Source organism: Cygnus olor, chromosome 6, assembly GCF_009769625.2.
Source record: "Cygnus olor isolate bCygOlo1 chromosome 6, bCygOlo1.pri.v2, whole genome shotgun sequence".
Lineage (NCBI taxonomy): Eukaryota > Metazoa > Chordata > Aves > Anseriformes > Anatidae > Cygnus > Cygnus olor.
In genome coordinates this window covers 5,809,621-5,833,820 of record NC_049174.1, presented here as the reverse complement: position 1 = coordinate 5,833,820, position 24,200 = coordinate 5,809,621, and the positions used below count along the sequence as shown (strand labels likewise).

Genomic DNA, 24,200 nt, shown 5'->3' with positions numbered 1-24,200 from the left:
TATTTACTTCAGGAAGCTTTAAGGTCATGTCACGTTTTTTGCCAAGCAGGAACCTAAGGCTTGGGTCTGTACAGACCCATACCCAAGATCAAGGCTGTGATCTGGCATGGACAACACGTACTGCTTTTGTCTTTGTTGCATTTACTCTTCCCTCCCAATTTTTGTCTTATTTTACAAGTCCACGTAAAGATTATTTATGGTCTATAAGAATTGCTGTCAATGATTTAGCTGGGGTAGCAGTGAAACCACAGGCATACATTTAGGGATAGTGTAGAAAACCACAGTGTAGACAAGTATATATCCTTTACACTTCTAAAGCTTGTTCACTTGTTACACTTCTAAAGCTCCACATGTTTACCCTGTTAGCTGAAGTTAATGCTAATTCAGTATGGCTAAACTTATTAAAGTTTCATTTCTCGATAGAGAAGGGAATACACCCAGGTACATGCATATATTGCAAAGCCAGCACACAAAAGCAATTTCTTTGCTTTAATAAGAAAGAATAGCAAATTGAAGACAGATCAATCTCCTTGCAGAGTTTTTACCAGCCAGCCAGAAAAGAAATCAAAGCATTTACTAAATGAAATAATATAGCAAGACTTCGAGAACAGGGAAACTCTTTTGAACTCTCAGCCAAGAAGCTTCAGTCAGAGACACTTCAGGATGAGTGGTAATTTCTCCTTTAGGGTAGGGAAAACAGGGAAATGAAGAAAGCAACTGTTCCTTTCTCCTATAGACATGCTGCTATACTTTACCTCAGCAAAATGTTGCAAGTTCATTCAAATAATAGAGACCCTGTGTGAAAGGACTGCCTGAAACAAGTCTTACTTATCAAACACACAGCTCCAAAGCAAAAGCAAACCAACAAACCACCAGATGAAGTTTTCCTCCTCTGGGAACATAAGGAACCAAACCACCTGAGGACGTGTTCCCTCTCTAGGAACTTCACGAACTTCCTCCTAAATATGACTTGCTTTGCAGTTACCTAACAGCCGCTCTTCCTTGCTGGCTGTGTGTTAATGAAACCAAGAGGGGTACAGTCTCTCACTATAATGCTTTCATCACTTTGCACTATTTTCTGTTCTTTTGCTAAAAGGTAATGGTTTGAATGAGGAAATCCAACAACCTGGTGACCACAATTTGGGCGAACATTAACATTTTTGATTTAATGAACAACATACAATCAAATATGTCTGTACACAACTGCTTATGCCATTGATGCAAACTGTTGAGCTGACCTTGCATTCTCAGGTCAAATACAAAAAGAAAAAGGATTTGTTAAAAAGAAAAAAAAAACATCCTTAATCCCCCCTTTGTAGATTGTTGGGGGGGGGGGGGGGGGGGGAGGAGGGAGGGAAGGGAGATAAATCACATCTGGAAAACAAAATACAGTTGCTTTCTACGTCTGAAAACAGTACGTACCCATGTGCATATATATCTACAGTATGTACCCACAACTGTATATGCCTGAAATATGTAGTATATGCCTGCATTTACTGCATAAAAAAGCAAGAATCTGAATATTTTTTCAGCAGCGACAGATAGTGAGAAGACTGATAAAATGGCAACAGAGAGGTTACTCTGGGAATTGTTTGATTTTACCGCTGGGGAATACCGAATAGATTTTGTTCTTCCATTTACATGAACCAACAGCTTCTCTTCACTGAAAACACTACAGAAAAGCTTCTTGGTTTGACGGATAGCCAGGTGAGTTTTGTAAACATTTTTTAGATTAGAATACCCAAAGGTGTTTTTTTTGTTTGCTCTTTTTTTAATACTAGAGTGCACTCTGGAAACAAACTGCCCCAGAGCTAACAACATTGAGTTATTACTTTACTAGCTAAGAAATCATTGAAATCTCAAAAGCTAGAGACCTATGGCTTTTATTCTGCCTGACATAAAAATCTGGCAAGCATGCAATCATTTGGAAACAGATTTATTACATTTTGATTAATCCTGCTATATCTTTTGCAATTTCCATCTCCAAGTAGGCACATTCTATTAAGTGGAAAGAGAAAGACCAACTATTTGTGTGGAGAAAGAAAGGAGGAGAAATGTAAGGTATTTCATGAACCTTTTTTTTTTTTTTAAAGCTATTTTCTACAGCATATTATCTCCTTCAGCAAAGGAAAAAAAAAAAGAAAAAAAAAAAGGTAGGACCTGAATAAAGGAGTTCTACACCTTTTAAAGATCAGGAACCAGGACTATTCTCAATGGGACAACTTTTTACCAAATCCAGGAATGACAGTTTCCAGTAGAAAGAATTAGTATGCAGACTGGGGTTTGGAAAGCTCAACATATGAAGTATGAAGCAGCTCCTGCACAGACTTTTCTTTTCCCCTCAGGAACCTCAGCTCTGCAAGTGCCCACAGTAGAAAACTCCCATCCACCAAGAAGCTAACGACCAGTCCAGTTGATTATGTCCCCACCCATATCCTGTGTCAAATATATAAAACAATTTCCTATTTTTTTTCCTCAATGCTGTCATTAGTATTCTTTATGAACAAGTATCTGTCTCTGGTACATTAGCATGCCACAAGCTGTAGCATCTTGAATAGGAGTTTTGCATGAAATCTACCTTGAGTCTGACAGCCGGAGGGATGCCAACCACAGTAGGAACAGAGAAAAACCCAACAGATTGACAATCTTACCCTAAGAAAGCCAAATGCTTAAAATCCAACGTTCAATACACTTATTAAAAGAGCATGTCTGCATGATTTCTAAGAAATGTACCGTGTCACCCAAATAAACCACCTGAAAGCAGAAAGCAGAGCTGATGATATTTAGTGATAGTATGATAGACAGCTAACTGATACCTTGTCTAATTGTTAGATTGTAAATGATAAATCTAATAAAACACCAAACCCAACCTTTTACACATCTTTGTTTGCTTTTTAATAACCCCAATATACCAACAGAGTGAGTCACTACAGAAAAAAGAGTGGAAGCCTAATGCTCTGTGTAGTCACTTGTTCCTTGTAATTAACTGTGCTGTGTAATATCTAAAGTAAATCTATCTTTGGAGAGGGAGAAGAGACTGAAATGATGTTGGCAAATAAAGCTAAAATAAACCAACAAAAATAAAATAAAAAGGAGTGTGTTCAATTACATAAAATTAGTAAATATGTTCCCACACATATGGGGAAAAATGAACATATGATTAAACTAATAGGATTATGCAAAAGAAGCTTCTAATAATAGGCCTGTAATTAATCTTTTTTAGTCTTGGGGCTTGCCTATAATCATTCTTCATGTTCATAATTTAATTTGGGCAAAACCTAATTCTATTCAAAGGACACATCTTACAACAAGCCTCCAATTTGTGAGGACTCCTGCTCCTAATCGAGTTATGGTTCGGCAGATGGTACAGACTCCACTCCTCTTCCATGCCTAGCCCTGCTCCACGCTCCATTTTACTGACAAAAAGAGGGAAAACGTTTACTGGGACCATTAAAACACAATTCACTGGGTGTGCTAAATGGCAACAGATTAAATAGAATGGAAGAGAATTTCTTAGAAAACCTTACGCTTTCTAAAAGTTATCATTAAGATAATTAGTCTAGCAATACTTTCCTCTATTGCCAACTTTCTTTGTCTAGTAATATTTCCCTCTGTTCTCCAGAGATTTTTATTTTCTAGAGTTTTTAAGGTGATTTTTTTTAAGACAAAGAAAAATAAGCATTGCTATTGAATAACACCTGCAGTATGAAAACACATTATGCAGCATTTTAGTTTGTGTGAACATGTGTATATCACAACACGCACAAATCTATTAACTAAAGAGTGGGCATCAGCAATGTAAGAGATTAGAAGGATGCCTATTTCACTTTAACAGTAAAACAAGAATGCTGTCATTATATATGTATACATATCTGTTTTTATATAGATAGATAGATAGATAGATAGATAGATAGATAAAAGGCAGTCTAGGGAAAACCATATCTTAACCCCAAAATCAGTGCTGATGGAGCTGAGGTGCAAAATCTGTTTGTACTCTGCTCATCTCAAACATATGAAGTCAGGCTCAATAATTCAATTTAGTTTTTTTATACTACTCATATGGACATGCATAATCTGACTCTGAGACAGCATACAGATATGCTTCTAAAGCACGTTTTTGTTTCATCATGTATTATTTCAATCCTCCCTGATACTCACTTTTCTTTACAGACGTACCATTGCCCTTCCACACTGTTATCTGCTTGCACAGTCTGGCAAAGCAAAATCAGACAGAAGTTCTGCAGATTTAATAAGAATGCTTATAAAGTGTCACAAGCTTCAGTGACTCTGGGGATTAGATGTATTTAGAAATGCTATGTAATCTTCAGTGTTCTGCAAGTAACCATGGTTTGGGGTTAAAATATATAAAAACTTGTCATGACTCTGATATACTTAATAACTGCTTAGTGACATCTCATTTAGAAAAAGGATTCATTAGTCTCAAAATGCTTTTGTTTTGGGTTTAATTTGGTAGCAGTAGTATGAGATGTTAGGTTGAGCTGGTGCTTTCTTTATGGATGCAGATTTTAAGAGTTACTGTTTGAATGGACTCTGATCTCAGCAGACTTACGTTTGTCAAAACGTGGTATTGGGGAAAAATATTGAAATCCATTTAAATGGTTTTGCATACTGGAACAGCACAAAACATGACTGCAACCTGACTTTTGCGCTGTTTCAGCTACCTAAATAAGAGAGGCCCTACATTAAAATGACTACATTTTGTCTGCTAAACATCCTCAAAACAGAGCCAGTCTTTAGGTGTAGTGTAGAAAATCGAAGTGAGCGAGATATTTTTATGCAAGAATGAATATTAAGTACTGAGCAGGTGCAGTGGTTAATTTTCATAATGTTCCTGGTTATGCAGCAAATATAGCATTGCAAGTTTCATTACAAGGTAAAATAGATTGTAACAAATTTTGTTTTGACACCAACTGCCATTCAAGTGAATGTAAAAGCACCATCATTTATTTTAATGACAGCTGGCTTTAAAACATGCAAATAAGACAATATTACATAAAAGAAAAAAAGTCAATCAAATCATGCTACATAAATAAAATGCTGAAAATACTGGTGCTATGGTCCTCATCATGCTTGAGCATCAAACAACAGATAATGAGTAAACGAAGTCAGAAAAAAAAAATAAACAACATGCGTGTGTTAAATTTATACCTAATGCATTTGCAGTTCCATCAAAAGAGTGCTAATGCTGAAAGTAGCTGAGGGAAGGAAACAGTGGCAAAGCCAATTGAAATTTCCAGGTACCCAAAGAAAGCAAGCCTCTCAGGGATTTTTGCTCAAGCAGCTGCCTCCAAACAACTGGAGGTTCTGAAATAATAGCTTTTTATCTTGCCCAATTTTTCATTCATCACCTTCACATTCATTACCCAAGCCACTGATATATGCATACAACGAAAAGGAGGATGTCTTTGCTCTGATCAGGAGCTGGACTAAATTATTCCATTAATTAAAAAGAACGAACACACATTTTGTCTTCTATGCTCTTATATTTCCTCAAACATCCTCACTTTAAATGTTGACTGAAAATGAAGACTCTGGAAGAAGGGAGAATTGTCATATTTTCCTATCTATGTATTTCCAAGCTTTTTTACAATTTCATGTAAATAACAGCATCATTGTATAAAACAGTGCAACTGAAATGTAATTAATTTTGATACCTGTAATTGCAACCTGTAATTATCATGTAACTGGAGAACTATAATCAAGGAGCATAGCCCAATTTCATATTTGATACGTTTCACAGCAAGAACTCCGTGGTTGTGCATCTAAATAGGAGAAAATTCTACATGCCAGAAGATTAGCTATACAACGAGTACACTTTTAAAAGTCATTGTAATTAGAGATGCTAAACAAATAGCTCAACTGAATAAAGAGAAGGGGAAAAAAAGTGTTTTGCCAGTCTTGAAATATCTAGCTTTTGACATTTTACACCTTTTAACTCTAATTGTGATGCAAGTACACAAGATACATTACAGATATTACAGAAACATCTTTTATAGATCTGCTTTAGACACTTTGAACTGTCTATACTCTCATGATTCCACAACATCGAAGTGGAATTTCAATTATTTATAAATTAATGACCCATATATCACCCTAATTCTGAAAGTTAATATTCACAGGCAGAGAGCCCTTTTGGTGTCAGTGGAACTGTAAGCACATAGGAAAAGGAATTCTTAAAATGTTCTAAAACAAGTAAGCACCAAACTATTTGATATTTATTTATACAAATACAAAGCAGAGAATTTTAGTGTCTTCAGTACTGCTGCCAGTTAGAAAGGAGTTCATCAATATCAGAAGCCCTATAACAGACAACTGCACCTAAACCTTATTTCAAAAAGCATATTATGGTGTTGGTTTGGTGGTGTGTTTCGTTGTTGTTTGTTGTGTTTTTTTTTAGTTTGTTTCAAGTTGCATTTCTGCCCAATACAAACCTTCACCCAAGTCTCTGGATCTTGCACTAACTATTTTTCTAATTTATTAGAAATAAACACTTCATTTATTGGCAATGAAATCTGGGATGTACAAAAAGCATCATAAGTACTTAACGAATTTTCCTTCTTCCTTCAGAAGTGTGGATGATCAGCTAGGAATCCTCATTTAATGGAGAGAAAAAAATAAATCTGTAAACTTCAAAAGTCATTAGAAAATTAAGTTTTAAATAATAAGTGATCCTGCCAACAACCAAAATCTAGATAAAGAGCAAGACCTGTAAACTAATTTTACCCAGACTTCTGGTGGTGGATCAACTATGTTTAACACATGTTAAACATGAGACAAGACAATATTGAAATTAGGCACCATCACATCACTGAGATGAAGTTTTATAATGAAGAGGGATTTATTTATTTTTTATAGTGAGAAATAGCAGTTCGGACTTTACAGTGTTGACTTTTGCCTATAACAGTGTGACAACAGTAACTTTGTACTATATGTTGTGTCATTTTTTCTAATTTATGCGTAGCACACAGGCCAAAGGAAAGTGTGGCTTTATAGGCTGGAACAGCACTCCTAAGGAAGAGAACATGGTCATGTAATAAAGGACTGTCAGAAGGAATAGTGGTATCTGTGACAAAGCGCGGATGGAGTCCTTTGAGCAATATAGGTAGACTTCTGTTTGTATTACCTAATGAATGTTATATGTATGCAATCACTGTAATACATATAGAACGAGGCTAAAAAAGGATTCTATTTGTTATATGAACTTTTTTTTTAACTGCTAGAACTTAACTATTGCACAAGTCTTGTAGCCTGCTTGCAACAGTGGTCTCCCTCCCCTGGCCCAAATGCTGTCAGAAAAGACTTGATTAGATGAAAATTTTTACAGACTTGTATCCACAAGATTTCTACCTATCTTATACAAGCAGCTGAAAATTTTTCTTTTGCCATACCTTGTAAATCCATTCTGATGTTTCACATACCAACACAAACACTGAGATCTGAGTTGAGAGAAGCAGTGTAACTTTTGAGGCTATAGCAATATTTACTTAGGATATCCCAGCAACATTGTAGCAACAAAGCTAAAATAATGTAGAAAAGTTTAATATGAGGCCATACAAGAGAGGAAGATGATCATATTTAATAATAATAATGATCATGCATTTTCTCATACCCACACTCTTGCAAGCACCAACACAGACACACACTGAAGTAATCTGCCTGTTATCACTTATATTGTCATGGAGCAGAAGAGATACCACCTACTAAGATTTCACATCTCCAGGGCTGTTCTTGTGAAGGAGGTGAAATACGGTTGTGCTTTTCACATCTCTGGGGAGTTGACAGCGATTCTGACCTTCAGACCCTCCATTCTGTGCCAGTCCTAAGGGAATAAGAAAATATCACTGATTTACTCACTGTCTTTTGTCTCTTTATTTGTCTGATTGCTGCAGTCCTGGTCTTTTCTTTCCTCTCCATCCTCAATCCTAACAGCTTTTGTCTGTGCATTATTTCACCACTGCTTGTTTTCCTGTTCTCAGGTCTTGGAAACCTTTATGCAACTGTCCTATGATCTTGTTGATCCTCTAAGTGCCATCAAACCTTGCTTCATCTATCCTTCCGTCATTTCTTCTTCTGGTGCTTCCACACCCTTAAATTCATATTTCATTCACACAAATCTTATAATTTGTAATACAGATTTCTATGATGTGTTTTCACAAGGGCCCAGCACTCAGACTTCAGACTAAACTGTTTCCTTCTGGATTAAACTGTTCCTAGAGAGGACTGAAAAGTAGATGCAGAGTCAGATCAAAGAAAAACTAATATCTCAATCCATCTGTGGGATTTGGGCCTACAAAATCATTTGCATACTTCTAATTGCATAAGTTGCCAAGTTCCCCTCCCCCCCTTTTTTTTTTTTTTTTTTTTTTTTAAGTTCACTTGACTGAACAACAGTGAAAGAAAAAACCTGCAGATGTATCCAAGTTCCTGCCTACACAAACAAGAACTCAATTTGTTCTGGGACTTGGGTGGTTTGTACTGTAATGAACTTTTCCGTTATCTTCCTTTTCTGTGATGGTGTAATAATCTTTAGGGATATTCATGTAAAACTGACATTTTATCTGGTGAATAATTTACAGGCTGGCAAAGTTTAAATAGATACAAATACCATGCTTATCATTAATGTCAGTTAGACCAAAATGAACAAGTAGGAGTCTGAGGAGATTACATGATGTTGTTTCACCACCTCATGCAAGCAAGATTAGTGGGGACTGTCAATACAATACTCTCAAACTCACCTGTGCTTCCCAAAGTGATCTCAAATATGAGTCATGCATGGATTTATTTTAAAAAGACCAGCGAAGAAATTCCTTGGGCTCTATGTGCAGTGCAGTGCCTTGACTGCAATACCTGCCACACCAAAAGACATCTCTACATGTTATGGTAATAAACATTATTTTAATTAAAAGTAGAAAACTGAAATGAAACTGCCATAAGGGATCTTTCCAGAGGTAATCCACCATTGCAGTTTCCAGTATCCAGGTAAATTAGCAGTGCCAGATAGTAGGTGAAAACCTCAGCTGTCCACTTCACAGGGTTTGGGAGAACACCTGCCCTGAGAATGTGCTGTCTAAAGGCAATGTGCTTTTCAGCGGATCGTAATCCAGTGAGAATAAAGCAGTCCTATTTAAAAGGATGCTTATTTTTTTCTCATGCTTATTCTCTCTTTGCTAGCTCTGGTCTGGAAGATAGATTCCTAATTTTTTTTTCCAGCTGTCACAGAGCAAATATTGATTTGGGAGAGGGAAAAAGGAAGAAGCAGAGGTCAAGACTAGAAGATGATAGATTGTTATGAGCTAGAGTACAGGCACTCTCCCAAGCAACCTTAGATCTGTCTAAAAAGAACAGGAAGTGTGAAAGAAGCAAATCAAAGGTGACATTTTGATCCTGATCAAAATGGAAAAGATCAAGGATTATATAATACTTCACTAAGATGAGCTGACTGAAAATAATTTGTACAAGCTCCAGGTACTAGAAATTTACTTAGAATAATAAAAAATACATTTAAAACTGCAAAACATGCCATTATTGAGTTACAGCTTACTAAAAAAAACTCAGGCTATAATGTGAAAAGGCCATGGATTTGATCTACCCTGCATATCTCTCATAGTCAACCTAATACCTCCATGCTTGTCTCCACAACAGTTAAAACCATTTTACTGAAATGTCACACAACAGAGCTTCTCCCGTAGTAAAAACAACAACAACAAAACCAAAACACAAGCAAATGGATTAACAGCAAAGAAATCTTTGCACAAATACTAATTCATATGTGTCTTGGGAACCTGATGGGTGGATGAGGGAAACAGCTAATCATTATGAGACCTAATGACTGAAGATAAACTGCTCTTTTTAAGAACTCCCTCTATTCCCATTTCTCCCAATGAATCCAGACCAAACATAATGAAAAGGTTTCTGCTACATCCAAAGGAGGGATTAAACAGTCATGTTTTTAATAACGCGCTGCCTGGAATGCTAATTATGAAGTTCTTTTTACGAATAATTTTCTATTGGGTCTTATGTCCTCAAGCTAAAGTCCATAACTTCTATCAGTATTAATGACAATTATACATTCAGATCCATAGAGATCAGAGAAGTAACCCAGAGATCCTAATATCCCCAGTCTTGTTTAACTGTATTAATTTTCAACTTGATTTTTATCAGGCGCTATATGACAAGGATATGTACACATTTTCATTCCTCTCCAAAATGCACATAAATGAGGATGACGACATACACAGAGTAATTTTTATTAGCACTTGTATTAATTGGTTAAATAAAACAAAGCCAGGTTTTAACTGTCATTCTTAAAAGAGAGCAAATTAGAACTAAGTAGGGGAGTTGAGGCTAAAGCAAACTACTTATGTGACCAAAGGGTGAAGAATATGGATGAAATGCAACTATTTTGAACCATAGGGTCACAGAAAGGAGCCTTGGGATGCAAAGCCACCTTCACCTATGTAGCTGTATCAGTAAGATTCTCTAAGATCATCAGAAACACTGAGTGTGAGTATTAATACCAAAATTCAGGCTGATAAGGACAAAGGACAACCCGCCAGACTCTGTAGTACTTGGTGTGGGCAGGTGGGGTAAGACACATTTGCAAGGAGGACTAGGCTCATAGCTTGGTTCTAAGCACAGTAGGAAAGGAAACAGAATGGCAATTTAATAGTACTCATGTATGTCATTTATATGATTTATTTTCAGAAATTTAATTGTGCATCACTACTGCTAATAATAGGCATACGTTTAATAGTCTATTAAGGTGGCATTAACTTCTTACAAGTGTTGCTTAAAAATATTCATAACCATCTTTTTCAGATACATTGTAAGTCTCCCACCTAGAAGTGGAAAGCCAGACTTGAAGAGTACCAAAACTACAGTGAGTTCACTCCAAATTTTTAAATGAAGTCTATCAGCTATGCTACATTACATTGTGCAATGGAGTCAAGAAAGAACCACTGAAATATAAAACATGCTTTTGCTGAGAAATAGGCTTTTAAAGATACAGTTATAGGAAGATATTCCGCCAGTAAGTCAGTCTGCTTGTGTGTCTGAAATTTTGAAATAAAAAAAAAAGAGAAAATGATTAGAGAAAAGAGGAGTGGTAGGAAAAAAAAAAAGATTAACAACAAGAATGAGTCATACTTTAGTATCTGTCTAATTTTAAGGAGAAAAAAGACTTAGAGCTTAGATCCTATTTACTCCTATAGTGGTAACAGCCTAAAAGATATAGCCACCAAAAAAAAAACAAAACCAAAACCAACCAAACAAAAAAACACAAAACAGACTGCATTGAGGTCAAATGGGAAAAAAAATTAAAATGTTGTCAAGTATGAGTGAAGCAAAATTTCATCCAAAGGCTGAATTTTCAGATCAGAATCTGTCTTAGAAGTTCCTGATCTGGAGAAATTTGATACTATGCTAAAGGGCTGTAACATAGGACGGCAAAGTGAGCAAATAAGCACTCCAACATTAGTTAGTAAGAATGCTATTTCATCAAGTGAGCATACTTCCACCTCACCTGGAGGTTTCTGCTCTCCTCCCATTTCAAAATCAGTAAATTTTTGTTGTGAAAGATCCCATCATCCCCTCAAATACAGATGGATTCTCCAGAGTCACCCACAGATTTCAGCAGACTACAATGAAATTATTTAAAAGTCAGCCAGTTTCAGGAAGCTTAGCTGTTGCAATTCCAAAGACCTATACTGTAGACCTACAAACAGTAGGTAGAAACCCAGTTCATTGTCCAGAAACATAACCTGACTCCTTCAAAACAAACTCCCCCTATTCCCTCACCTTGTAGCTCTGAACAAGGACTTTCATTGTCCAGCCTTTCTGTCACTTCTCTCTTCCCTGTCAGCTGCCAAGACTTCCAGAAATTGCCCAATTTCAAGAAATATCGGCTCTGAATTCAACTACATGCATTAAGTTTAGCAATTGGTTGCCTTCTCTCCAATTATGTATTTCTCCTAAAATAGATTAGGAAACCTTTGAGGAAAAACTACATCCATTCTAGCATGTTTGTTGGAAAACTTAGACAAACAGGAGATTTTTTCTGCCTTTTTTTTCTTCTATGTCAAACAATTTTCTTATGGGTTGACCTCATTTAGACCTTCAAAGCAATAAGAAAACACAAAATGACATATTTTCCTTTTTAGGGAGGAAAAAAAAAAATCACAAAGTTGCTTTTCAGGATTTCATTTCTACAGAAACACACAGAAAACCACAATCTTCATAAATTCCTGAATGCTTTAATTTTAATTAATTTAGTTTTTAATTTGACCAGACTGAAATATTACATACATTTGCAGCTCTCTAAGTCTGGGATCTCCTAGTCTGAATAAGTTATTAGAACACATCATGCTGTGCTATATCAAGCTCTTCATATTCCTCTCTAGAGCTGAAAGTTTTTTACTTGTCTGCCGCACAAAAATCGGTGCTTTTCCAAGTGAAATTAGCTCAGAATGACATACCATGAGCATAAAGAACAGCTTAAAATTCAGGGACTGGAATTCTATCAGTGAAGCTTTTATGCTTCTTTATCTATTTTTTCCTCCAGAAAATTACCATGGATGCCTATTTTTATCCTATATCTTCATACAAATCTATTTCAAAGAATTATAATTTATCAACAATTTTCTTCTGCATGTGGAATATCGAAGGCTGCATTCTTACATTTTACTGAAAGCATTGAAGCAAAGCTGCTCAAGTCAAGCCCAGATCGCTTGATGTTCAAATGGAGCTGCAGCTTTTTATGCTACCTAAAAGAAAGGTAATGGCAAAAATTCATTGTAACATCTCAAACGCAAAGAAATGTTGCTATATTGCCACAACAATTTAATAAAAATAAGCCCAAGAAAATATATACAAGATAATGTTTAAGAGAGACTACACATTTAATCAGCCCCTCTGAAGCAAATAGAGTAAAAGTCTCCTCCAGCCCCACAGAGTTTTGTTTTCAGCTGGTGATTTTTTTGGCTTTGTTTCTTACTTTACTTTTTTAAAATCAGAGGAGTCTTTCTTTATTGCTGACAGGTACTTTTCAACAGAAACTGTTCAAGTGATGATGTGCCAGTGCCAAGAAGCACAAAATACAGACCATCAGAAGGCTTGAAGGATTAATGTTGTCTATTAAATCAAAAAATTGTTGAAGAGCTCTGGGAAATATCCATTTTTGTATTAACTTTTTGTGATGTACAAAAGAAAGCACTGTCAAGAGCTATACAATATACTGCATGGTGCAACACAAGGCTACACTTCCAGGTCAGTGCAGTCACAGTGCACTGTGGTCTCAAATCCTCAGTTTTCAATTCTGTTGCTACCATTTAACTTTTCACATATCGAATATTTGCAGTTTTATCTTAAACACTTATTTTCCTTGTTTTAAACTCCAAATCTCTCTCATTACAGAAATTGTAGTCCTTCTTTTCACAAAGCAAGGTCGCAACTAAACACTCCATCAACAGCAACAAGAGCATGTTGTCAGCAAATAAAATAAACAGGCTTGACAACATTAGCCTGCACTATTTCAATTATATGAAAAGCAAGACTTTTTCAAAAGGAGATAAAACTATTTTCTTTAAATACCACAGTTTGACATGAACTTCAGAAGGCCATTTATATACAAGATGCACATTCTACAAAAGAAGCAAATAAACAAACAACAAGAACAAAAAAACAATCCTCCCCATTTTTTCATTAAACCAAAAAGCAAAAACAGTGTAAACCTACTCAATCCCTACATCCATCATCACTCCTTTCCTTCTGCTGGAATGGACTATGTTATTTTTCAGAGGGCTTGAAAACTGAGTTTGCAATGGAAACTCAGCTCAGCTAGAAAAGTCTGGAAAGTGCAGAATAGTAGCAACAATGTGAAACTCATCCATTGCTTTGGCTAGAGCTGCTATTTGCCTTGCTGGTTTACAGTGCTTGGGCTCAAAGCTCCTTCATTACATACACAAATGTTTCTACATTGGCATTAAAAGCATCATGACAAGAAGTTAAATTTTAGGTTAAGAGCAGGGAAACTGGAAAGCACATTTTTACATTTTAAAATATTTTTTCTAATAAAATTGGATGGTGTAAACGATAAAAGTGACAGAGAAAAGAGTGCTAACTGAAAAATTCAACCTAACATGCAGAACTGCTGAAGCTGCACAAGGCTCCAGCTCAGGAGGACTCACGGAATTACCAACCCAAGAGAAGAAAGCTGAACACAGTGACTTTCAAAATAGCCTCATTACCTCCAGAAAAAAAAATTTACAAATAACAAAGACTTGCTAGCTGCAAACCCTCTGTCTTTGCTGCTGCACATCTTTTTATATAAAGAATTTCATATCCTCATAAAACAGAAACAAGCGATAGATCTGAAGTGGGGAGTGCAGGGTCAGAGCCTGTGGAAAAGAAATCTCATTGTCTGCACCAAGGGCATCAGCTGAAAAGCAGATAATATCAAATCAATTGGGAATGGACAAATGAGAGGTCAGAGGTAGGGTAAATCTACCTTGCAAGTTATTTTAAAAGACACATTGACCATGTTCAATAGGATGTGAAGCAAATGAAACCAAGGAGACAGAAACCTGTGGTTTTGTTGCACCCCATCCAGAATGTAATTTCCAGATTTTTGCTAGCTCTTGGTTTCTAAGGAGATGCTAAATACATGCTGTAAATGTTATACTTTGTGTCGTTTTCATTTCTTTAGGCTTTTGAAACCTGGAATTTATTTATTGTACCTTTTTGGATATAAGACCAGAGAAGTTTCTGTCATCATAAGTCCCCCTGACACTTCCTATTGTTATTCCTTTAGTAGTACTGCAACTTTCTTGTTCAATTCTTTAATGTTCCAGCGACAGATATAGTCCCCTGGCTAAAATGGATAAAACCTCTTCAACCTCATGCTAAATATTTCATAGAAGGAAAAAGCAGAAACAAAATTCAAATAAATTAATAGACTGCAAATTGTAACTACTAAGCACTGTGGATGGGAACTACAAGGGAAAGACCACTTCAAGTCATTCTTTACCTTTCTTTTGATAGAAGAGCTTTTCTTTTGAAGAGCTATATATAACTTGACTTCACACCACAGCAAGTTCCACTAATGCCCTCGTCACCACAGCTTAGTTGATCTGCACATCACAATTTCATTCTTTTTGCTGCCAAAAGGGCTCCTGTACTCTTCAGAGAGGTTTTTTTTTTCCCTTAATTATTTTATTTCTGCCTTGTTACCGTACACAAAGCTTTATGGCATATGTTTGCCAGTCAAAAGAAACACAGTGATAAAACCTCTCAGATCTTGACATCACAGCGTATCATCACTTACTGCAGTACACCAAGGGAGCATATATGAAAAAGAACAATGAAATCAAATACCTGTTAACTATAGCATACCAAAAACATTTCCACCAAAGCATCTGTTAAAGTAGAAACTTGGACCATTTATCTGAACACCAGAGCGAAGATCACATACAACATAAGACAAAGCTTTCAACAATACAAGGGGCAAGCAGAAAACATATTTATATTTAGAGAAAAACACCAGTCCAATCCACCTAACAGTGACAGAAACTTGGCCAGGAAGCTAGGGACTAAAACAAAGCATGGCCTCTGTGAAAATGGATGACTAGCTTTCTATTGATTTCTTTCCACTTCCTTAGGAATCAAATTGTTGTAAGACTCACTTTGGAGCTCCCAGGTTCTTGCTCACTAGATTTAGCTTTGACTCAGTAACCTCTGTGACATATCTGTTCTTATTTATTATATTCAAGTCGAAAATGGGATTTGTGCTTCTTTCATGTCCTCACATTGATTTGATTTTCTCTGGCTACAAGAAGGGTCATTAGGTTTAATGTAGGTCATCAGGATGCACATGGATTTATAAGTGAATGTAATGCAAAGTTGATACTAGGTGTTTAAAATAATAAATAAATAAATAAATAAATAAAACAATGGCTGAGATATGGGGTAACATAGAGGTGGCCCAAAACTGAGCTGAACATGTCTGAGAGAGAAAATAGCTGCAGGGCACACAGAACACAACACTAGATACATTCTGCTTGCCAAAAATACACCTCTCCATACAGCAATAAATATATAAATACAGGTTACAACTGAGAATAGTGGTTACAGGTGAATGCACAGAGAGTCTACTTATCAAGATTGAAAAGACCACCTAGCCCAAAGGTGACACTGAAATTATTTGTCAATAGGATCTCTTTGTGCTTACTGTGGACTCAGTTTGGCGACTGCAGAATATAAAACAAGCATATTCCTGTGAACCTGGATCTCTAACCTTGCAGTTACCAGTCACTAATCTGTCACTGCCTTTAAGTGTTTGAGCATTACAAAAATAGTACTATAATGTCTGTTTAGATCAGAAATTTTCTAAAACTGTATTCTAATCTGTTACCTTAGCCAGAGGTTGCGTAACAAGTTTTGGTAAGTAGTGAGTTTTATTCCATTTTCCTGCCCAAAACCCAGCTAACTCTCTCTAAGTTTTCTATCTAAATCCTTCTTGAACTTTTAGATATAAAAGGCTCTTTCTGTTTTGAGCTGCTGAAAAAGTTGCAAAAAACATGCATGCAGTACTACACTGAGGGGGCAGGCTGCCTTCTTCTACACCACAGCTGATTGCCATGTATTATGGAGCTAATGTATCCTAAAGGCAACCATTTTCCATGATCTCCTATGCATTTCTATGCCTTTAGATAAAATATGAACTCTGCATATGTTATTTACGCTAGTTACTATTTTGGTGGTGATCGTTTTTCCTACTACAGGAACCGTGAGATCATGCCAGGCCTGGTAAAATGTAAGAAACAAGTCAGAAGAGGAAAAAATAAAAATTAAAAATAAAACAAAATCAGTGCGTGTATATTCACAGAAGCACTGGCTCCAGTACAGACACACTTATAAAAAGTTGTCAACAGTGGAATAAGTAACCCATAGTCATACCCAACAAGATGATTAGAGAGATCAAAACTACTCAGACTGTATATCTGAGCAACTTCAAAATATAAAAGGATATAAGCCCAAAACCCATGACTTCTCTCACTCTTCCTTGAGAGCATGACGAGTCTGCAACATCCTTTTCATGTGTTAGAAATGGATTTCCAGAAAAAGAGAATACAGAACTATGCTCAGATATAGAAGTGTACATATAGTTAAGATACTGAAATGGTACTCAGTAATTCTGATTTTTAGTACTGACTCTCTCACAGGCTTGCAAACAATGTCAAGATAGTCCTTAATGTTCCCGTTTCTCAGTTCATTTACCTGTAAACAGGGGAGTAATTCTTTTTTTTTTTTTTTTTTTTTTTTCCTTCACAATACAATGACAGGGTAAATTACTGCTTATTACACAGCTATTATGTAGGAGAAAACAAAATATCAAAGCTGGGAGCAGGGTAATTAGCGCAGTAGTTTTGTAATTTCTTTGGGCCAGAATGTTTTTTGGGGCCAAAGACATCTAACTGCAACAATGCAAAGTTATATATGCATATGTACACACCCATGTGACATACTTACATACATGCATACATACACATCATATATTTATATGTGTGTGCATGAAGATCCCCTGCACTAAAGCACAAATGTGACCAACCTCAATTCTGCACTGTGGCACGCATGAGATAACTCAGGTCAAATTCTCTCTTATCAGATCATTTTTACAGCTGTGGAAGCACGGGGAAATGCACTCTCAGAAAACTCCATATTACCCTAAATGAGACATGTAATTATTAGGTAATTGTATTTGGAGAAGGCTACATCAAATTGTTTCTGTTATGTTCACAGCCACAGGATAGGCATCTTGCGTCTGTTTTGTTCTGCTCACCTTAGCCAGTCTTATCTATGGAACTGAACTTATTGAAAACATGCCAGTAGCTCACAGGGTTTTCTAAATCATTTCAAGAATTACAGATTTGAGTTTTCCTCCATCCTTGTCACATGCACTTTTTTTTTTCCACAAGCAAAATCATCCTATCTGCTGTTAATAAGGAATGATGAATCCCATGAGGATCATGAGTACTCAGCACATCTTAATGTGGATTCCAAAATTAAAAGCCAGAGGGACTTCTTTTCCCTCTCACTGAGGTCTCCCAGCAAATTATTGATTCTTGCTGATCACTTTCCATTAATATATTTATTTCTTACAGCCTGAGTGATTGCGTTAAAGTGCTTAGTAACTCTCTAATCATGTACATCTCCTGGGGCTGAAAAGAGCTTTGGTTTTAAAAGTAATTTTTTTTTCAAATGAGGCCTTATGCATCCTAATGTGAGGGTCAGGGGATCAGGGAAAAAAAGAAAAAGGAAATATTCAGGAGTAATGTGTGTGAGATCCAGAAATTTTTAAGCCATTTAAGGGTTGACAGAACTATTATTCAAGTACATACCTTCTGAAAAATACCTACCTGTAACAACATCCTACAAAAACCTACTACTATTAAAAAAACAACAACAACAACAACAAAAAAGTGTTTTTGACCCTTCCCATTCACAAAAATATGGACTACTAGAACAACAACAAGTTAGTACAGTGCAATCTTTGCTAACCTTGAAGTGAGACTCACTGTCAACAAAAAGCAGGCAAAAAAAATGGAGCCATAACACTTAAAAGACTTTTTCCTAAATACTGCAGTGGCTGTGTATTCTCATCCTAGAAGTCCACATGGGCTGTGTGATGCCGAGGGTTTTTCCCCAGCTAAACTACCTGCCAGGCTAAGACCTCACTGCTGTCATTGTATGGAACAACCACCAGTCATCAGCACAACTTGTTTCAACTACATTATGACCTGGATGAAGCTCAGCTCCCTTATCGTTAAAATTCAAGCAGGATAACAAACTATAACAATATACAACTACCAGAGACCATTCTGGCACACAACAGACAGGCCTACTGAGAAGGCAGCAGGGCTGCATATTCTGGCCATGCAGGTTGACAAAGGATGTATTCCAAAAGCACCCTACTGAGCTCAAGTGAAATCTTGAAATTATTATATTTTTTATTTATTTTAATAGGATACACATTTAATGTTTTTAGTGCAAAGCCTTTTATGCCAGTTAAGCTGCAATTAAGGTACCAATTAAACCTCAAAGTGATGGGGAGCTCAATATCTCAGTTGGACAAGTAAATGGTTTTGCTTCCTACAGTAAGATCTGTATGCTGTTTTGCATGAAATCCTTTAAAAGCCACCAGTGGCTGCAAAGCCCCGGGTATGCCCACTCACAACGACAAGCAGCCACAAAATCATGTGCAGCAAGGTCAGAGGACCTGCGGCACGAGTAACTAACCCTGAAGCAAGGGAGCTCAAGAATGGAAATACTCTTCTCTAGAGCTAGATTAGACACTTGCCCTCACCTGCATTGCACTGCAATCCACACAGAGAAAGCCAGATATGCAGACTGTATCTACAAATACATAAAATTCGGATGTCATTTTAAGATCTGCCCTCTCCCTGACTATCATACAGGGAATCATTCAGTTGTCGGGTCCCTAAAACTCTTCCAGTAGTGTCAAATATAACAGAGTAGTAGTTTTAACTCCAGTCCAGCACACGTAGAGCTGAAGTAGTTTATGGTCTGCTCTAACAGTGGATCAGAAAAAGCAGAATTCAGCTCAGATATTGATAACTATACAGCACAATTTTATTAAAAAAGAAAAAAAAAAGAGAAAAACAACACAATTAGAATGCAAGGGAATGGTATAAGGCTGCACACAGGAGGTTCAAACTGGGCATTAAGAAAAATTTCTTAATCTTGAAGGTTCACCCTGTAATATACTAAGCAATAGTATTTGTTAGGTCTCAGAAGAGGTCCTATCTCTAGAACATTAGGAGGCCTGGACAAAATTGCAGCTCAGCATAGATTTCTTAGAACAGATCTCAAGCTTTTCCAGATAGGCTTCACTTTGAATCCAAAAAGCAAAAACTGAAGAAATTAAATTGAGTCCCAAATTTGAAAATGAGGATGTGGGGGTCACTGACAGCCAAAATTGCTCACTTTCAGAAAGCTTTGATTTCCTGAACCTGGGTGTTTTCTATTTAGTTCTCTCCACTCAGATATTCAATATCTAAAAGAGACAAGAAATTATAACACCCACTATCTTCTGCCAATACCTGTTAACTTTGAGACCTTGCCTATCCCTAAATCATCCAATAAAGTGAAATCAGTTCCTGCCTTTTTATTTCATGCCATCACTGTCTTCAGAGAACTTGCTGCTAACTGGAGATGGTGGGAATTTCTTTTCTCCTTACAGAAAAAAAAGATCAAAATGAAACAATAGTTAAAAAAAAAGGGTATACATTGCATCTGTTCTGCATCTGTTCTAAAATTAGTATTAAATATTAGAGCGTAGCTTTAAGTTGCCTTCACTTTTTTTTTTTGGCTTTGTTAAATATAATTTGATTCCATGCATACACTAGATGTTAGATACTTTGATATGTTTTTCACCAACCATTAAGTTAAGAAGCAGGTGTTTTAGATGTTATTGTCATCCAGAAGACGCCACCTTAAGCACATGGGTGTGTGCATACATATGCATGCCTTAGAGAACCCTCTTGTAGCCCTATGTGCATATCAAATAAGAGAAAATGGTGTAATACTTGTTGCAAAATAAACCATCTAGTTCAACATAAAAGTAGTTAACTGGAGCATACTGAATCTGCAAGCAGCAGGTTAGGCACATAGGTTAATGTATTCTTGATATTTATGATGGTTCTGTATCTTCCCCCCAACTCTCACTGAGGCACAAACATTTCTCCCCATTTTAAGAGTAGCACAGCTACCAGCTGGATCTGATCATCATAATTCCCATCTGCCACCACAAACACAAGATCACCAAAAATGAAATGTTCCACTTCATTTGACCTTTTCTTGCAGAAATACATTAAACATGTATAAAGATTGTACATTTTCTTTCATCGATTTCAGAAGGTATTCAACCTGAAAGCAACAGAACATGGTTTTCAGGAGCTGTCAGACACTCAATTTACTGCTGTTCTGGGTACCAAAACAGGCAGGGCTCAGAGAACATCAAAAACAAACCTACAGTTACATGCTCAGAATACAGAAGATCCAAAAGAGAATTCAAATATTTGTCAAGTTTCCCAAGTCCAATTTTTGTTTATTTGTGCATTTGCTATGCAGACTACTTAGAGACAGTATATTTTCTGCTCTCATTTGAATATTAAACATTAATATATTCTGTAGTTATTGCTGCATAACAGCTTATATGTGTATGTGCACGAACACGAATATAAATATTTATACACACACCTACCTAATAACTAAGGCTTTTCTCCTACACATTTACATACAGGCTTAAAGGCAGAAATGTTCTTACTGACTTCCAACTGGACTACGTCCACACTTAAAATCACATATTTTAACTACATAACCTGATGTTAACATTATCCTGTACATGGTACAAACAGATTTTCAGGCTTTGTAGATTACCTTCTTATAGAAAGGGCTACCAGTATCAATAGGCACGAAAACAGTCTATATGCCACTTGTTCTTATATGCACAATAAAGCCATGCGTTTTGGGACACAGAAAGTCAACCGAGTTGCCTTTCACATCTTGGGAAACCAAGTCCTGTGCTAAACTTTGCTGACTAAATTAACTCCAACTGGAGAGTATAGCAGACAACTAGCATTCATGCCACTAAAAAAAAAATCCTCCCCCCCCACAAAAAAAAAAAAAAATAGTCTTCCTAGAAACTTCAACACAACAAGCAAATGGGAAGAGCACTGACAACTCAAAAGCAACCCAGAAGCCTTCATAGCCATGTCACCTGCTGATGTGTGCTGTAGCTTGATACCCCATGACTGCAGATTAGAAAACAATAATAAAAAACAGAATTTATTATGAGATTTGAGTTGTTTGTTCAGGAATCTACTGATACTATTTCATTTCATCAGCACATGGTGGCCCTGACAGGAATTTTTTCTAAGACTCACCCCTATATTACCTGTGATTCATGTAATGAAACTCTCTTGTGCTTCTGAAGAAGTGCAATGGCTTTATTCAGGCCATTTTAGTATTCTGAAAGGAACTTTTAGTGTATTCCTAATGAAGTAGTATATCAGCAGGCATAGAACTTGATTTTTTTTTTTTTTACATTTGAGACCTTGTGTTTAATGTCGGAGGCCTTCATTCTGCATGCCAGTAAGCTTTTACTGTGCAGTTCTCTGCTCTCTGACAGGAATATGCCCTGGGGAAAGTCCTAGTAAGGGCTGTACAACGCAGAAGGTGGCACCAAGTGTGGCAAGGTTTTTTTTTTCTTTTGGTCAGAAAACACATTTATAGATTTATATTTTTTTATATGTTTTTTGGGAGACAGAGTTATGGGTGCTTTCCTTCCTTCCATCCCTGACTCCTTAAGAGTCCATGCTTATTCTAACTTGGCTTTTCAGCAGTTGCTTCATTCTGAAACTGTAAGTGGCTGTTGTTCCTTGCAATACTGAAAGGCATTTATTTCTTCACATAAGGGTCCAGATACCGATCTTTAGAGATCTTTAAGCTTGTTGCTAGAGAGACCCAGGTTTTCCAAGCTTCTAGATGATTCCTGATTCCTTACTTGTGTGATAAGGAATTGCTGGACTGGTTTAAAGAACCATCAGCAAGTGCATACCTTCATTCTATGTTGTACTGCATATCACAGATGTAAATCAAGACTCACGTTTCTTCTAAATAAGTAGCTACTATGTTTAAGTGCACAAGCAGTCACTTGAGACCAGATGAGGCTATCGAGTGGTTTCAATAATCACATTGCACAGGGAACACATGAGATACACTCATCTCTTCTTTCAAACCATTTTCTGCAATCAATACTTGTTTACTTGGTCATATAATTACTGGGCGATCTGGAAAGAACTATAAATAATATAAAGAGTTTAAAAACTTGGGCTCTGTCTTTCATCTAGTTTTTATAATTGGTTCCAGTATTTACATTTTTATGAAGAAAAAAAAGTCTATTATCTCATTCAAATCACTATTTACCATTAAGTTTACCATTAACTTAATTTGTAAAGACAGGCCTCAGATGAAATTAGAAATCCTGAATTATTCATGATGAGGTCTACTAATTTTACACTATTACTTCTTATGTGAAACTTCAATGTGTCAGACCAGAAGGTTTTTTTTTCTGGCAGGGAATAAATGCTTCAAAACACTCCCTAGAGAACAAAATGTAGCTGTCACATTGAAGATAACACTTTTAATCTCTTTGTTACATTACAGCAACTTCAATAAGCTTTATTGTACTCAGTTTCCGTATAGCAACCCTGCAAAAAAATTTCATTTACTAAGTAAGCAGCAAGATGGTCTGTACATTTCTACCCACTTAGCAATTAGATTACTGCTTTCAAAATAGTCAAAGACAGCAGTAAATTCCTTTCATAGCGGCTGGCAAACACAGCAAGCACATCAGTCATTCCTCAAAGCCCAGATGACAGCTAATTTCTAATCTTCAGTGATTAAGTTGAATTTGGATTTAAATTAAATATGATTTCTAGCTTCCCATTGTAAATCTTGCACCACTCAAGACCCACTGCACTGGTATTTCATCTAAATTTATTTTAATGTCCCTTCCAAACACATTCCATTACCAACATGAAATCCTTAAAGAATGCTGACTATGCACAAAATACATTCCAATTTTCAAACAATTCTTTTAAAATTTCCACCTGGAGTTCAGGAATGAATTATGATTATAAACCTAGCTGTAGCATAGCAGCCAAGAAAACAGCTCCCTGAGCCTCACTCTTCTCTCCTGTCAGAAGTGGCTGCTGCAAACCCAGTCTCCATTTGCTACTTTCTCATAACAAACAGCTAAATGTCTTATGAGTAGCAGAATGCTGTAAGAGCACTGAAGTGCACATCCCGTGCAGCCTATGTTTGGATCCGGCCTCCGTTTATCTGGTGCAAGCATTCAGATTTATATCACTAAACATTTTGTTGTAAAATTAAAATTTTGCTTAAAAGGAAGAGCCCAAATGACACCCCCAAAATACATCAGAGCCTATAGAATATCAGCATGCCATCATTTCACTTCTTTTGTCCTTCAGAAAAAAATAGCACATTCAAAACAGATGCTTACTTCAGAGACCACAACATCTATGTAATATCTAGTAATTGCTGCAGACTATTTTCTCTATTACAAACACAATGGCAGCTAC

The 24,200-nt window shown here is 36.4% G+C and overlaps 1 long non-coding RNA gene across 1 annotated transcript in view; it reads right to left on the bottom strand.

The window, feature by feature from the left end:
• Nucleotides 1-7,697: 7,697 nt before the first annotated feature.
• Nucleotides 7,698-24,200, bottom strand: part of LOC121072497 — an 82,737-nt gene continuing 66,234 nt past the window's right edge. Inside the window, exon 3 of the long non-coding RNA XR_005821265.1 lies at nucleotides 7,698-7,840. This is a non-coding gene — a long non-coding RNA (uncharacterized LOC121072497). The remainder of the gene's footprint in view (nucleotides 7,841-24,200) is intronic.